The 2,737-nt window shown below is 42.8% G+C and overlaps 1 protein-coding gene across 1 annotated transcript in view; it reads left to right on the forward strand.

The window, feature by feature from the left end:
• LOC103372622 (zinc finger protein 37-like) overlaps nucleotides 1–2,737 on the forward strand; it is a 17,143-nt gene that overhangs the window by 7,926 nt on the left and 6,480 nt on the right. The gene's annotated exons all lie outside the window — the stretch shown is intronic.

Below are 2,737 nucleotides of genomic sequence, written 5' to 3' on the forward strand. Positions count from 1 at the left end.
GTCACGCTGCCTTGTGTGTTGCTTGTGGTTTTACTTCCTCCCTTTGTCTGCGTCTCCCTCCTCTTTTGATTGCCTTCATTAGTTGCACCTGTGTCTCTTCTCCTCGGTCAGTTCGGCGTAGAAACCCTCACGTCTTTGCCAGTTTGTCCTGTTTAGTCATGATGTGTCCTTCCGTGTCGAGGCTTCGAAGCGTGTGGCCAGTAATTTAGGATAATTTTTGTGAAGCACGTATCGAGGCCGTGTGTGGTGACGCTTGAGAACCGGCCGTACCACGTGACCGGTTCAGGAAGTGTTCGCTGGAGAAGGTGTGTAATCTCCCCTCACATTTTGTGGATTTGGGACCTTATCGTGTCAACCTGTTGCCTTCTTGTCATGGAGCCAGCCAGAAAGAGGAGATGTTCTCCTGTCTGGGAGCATTTTGAGCTGATCTCTCCTCATAAGGGAGGCACAGAATAATAATAACAGTGTGATATATATTAAATGTTATAAATAAATGTGCTATCGCATTGCATAACCCTTGAACAAATATCCATCTTCCATCTTCTGTCATTTTAAAAGGTGAAGTGTTTGTGTTCCAAAGGAGGAGACAAGAGTCAAGAAATCAGAAGAGAAGACTAATGTGGATGTTAAAGCTTTGGACCCTGTGTTCTCCCCACAAGGCTGCTATGTGTGTGAGCACATTTTCCAATATTTGCCAAGAATGTTCTCTCTTCCAGACTTTGAAAGCTCCGGTGGAGGACGGATACCAGAAGTCCACGGAGAAGGCCGAAGCCTCTGTGTCCAGGCAACACTGGATATGTGGACCTCAATAAACACGGACCCCTATCTGGCTGTGACGCGCCATTTTATAGATGCAAGCACCTCTTTACAATCTGTTGTTTTAGGGTTTCTGCATTTCCCTCAGTCACACACGGCTGAAAATCTGGCTCGAGTGTACCTGGTATACCTCAAACTTACTGGCCTTGTGACTGACGGAGCAGCAAACGTGGGTGCTTGTTACTTTGCGTGGCACATTGTCTGAATTTAATTGTGAAAAAGGCTCTTGAATCAAACTGTGTTGTGTGATATCTGGGAACAATCTTGGAGAATTGTGGGTTATTTCAGGAGCAGCACCACTGCGAAGGTGAGTTCTGTATCTCACAAGAGGTGGATACCTGCTGGAACAACACCTACCGTATGCTGCAGCACATTTCTGACCTGAGGGAGCCTGTCGGAGCTGCTTTGGCTGGTTTACGCGCTGACATTGTGCCACTTTCATCAGAAAGTTATGTAATAATCCCAGACTGTCAAGTTTTGCCACCATTTCATGATGCCACAGTGGAGCAGTCTGAGGAAAAAAAGGTCTCAGGATCCAAAGTTATTCCCCTGCTGGCTGTGCTCCACCGAGCACTGGAGGAGGAGGAGGAGGAGGAGGAGGAGGTGGATGTTGGAATCCTACACACTCTGAGCTCTTCATCGTCCAATCAAAGGATGCATTTATTCATCTTTTTAATATTGTTTCAGTGTGGAACAGGTGCACAAAGCTGCGCGTTGTACCACATATAACTGTATTTGTGACCAAGAAAGGCCTTGAATCCTTGAGTATATCTGTTGGATCTTGGAAACACATTTTGATTTACTTCAAACATGTGTTAGCACAACGAAGCTGAGCTCCAATCCTCCTGATTCTGAGCTGCTGCTGCCACAGCTCTGCTCCATCTCCTCGTACATCACGGCATCGCTTTCATACAGCTCACTGTTAGACGCCGTGTTGCACCAGAGTGAAGCAGGATTTATGTGATCTCCAAATAAAGAGACGCTGTGGGCAACTTACACACATTTATTCTGACGTCTACGTTTATAACCGTGTGGCCTCGTTGAGCTCAACAGTTTCCTGCACAGACTCACAGTTGATGAAACCATCGGGTTGAGCTCAGGATGAAAATGAAACTATTTGAGTTGTGAATGTTTTTTTTCCCACAAATATTGTTTTCTTTGGACGTTTTCTTTTCAGTGTTGCTTTCATGCAGTAATACGTCGCTGCAACTAATGTAGTTAGTAAAGTTATCCCATGAAAGCATTTTCATTTATTATCCTGGGTGTATAAATGACTGTAGATGGTTTAGCTGGATTAATGCAAAGATGTCTGTCTCTTTGAGTGGCAGGAATGTTTCCTAAACCATAAATTAAATGCAGATACTATAAATAATGTCAAACATGGTGCATCTGTGACGCTGTGCTGCAGGTTTCTTTCACAGTTCTTCAACATGTCCACATTACTAAAAAAAAATAAAAAATGCAGGAAGTAAACAAACAAAACAAAAATGAGAATGCTCTGACTTCCCACAAGTAGAATCTGGTTATTTACATGTTGAGGTTTGATTTGAATTTGAATCTCACAATTTCAAAATGAAAATGAGTTTGCCTTAAAAACTAACAGAAAATTCAGCTGCAGCACATTTTTTCCATGAACAGCTGTTGTTACTCTGGACAACACGCAGAACACACTGAGGGCACTTTTAACTGAGCTCCCGTCCTCAGATGTCTTCGTCCCCTTCTATTAAAGAAAAGGCAAAACTCACAACAGTCCCTCAAATAACTAGAAACTGAAAAAAAGTAATAATAAATAAAAATTTGCTAAATTATAATTTAGTGAAATAAGACGTTGATTTTGAATTGTGGGTGAAAAGAATAATTTTAAAAATATAAACAGTCCCGGACAAATGAGAGGCCTTTGCTGATGAGCAGTGGTCCAGAA

The sequence above is a fragment of the Stegastes partitus genome, unplaced genomic scaffold (assembly GCF_000690725.1).
Source record: "Stegastes partitus isolate 25-593 unplaced genomic scaffold, Stegastes_partitus-1.0.2 Scaffold1793, whole genome shotgun sequence".
Classification (NCBI taxonomy): domain Eukaryota; kingdom Metazoa; phylum Chordata; class Actinopteri; family Pomacentridae; genus Stegastes; species Stegastes partitus.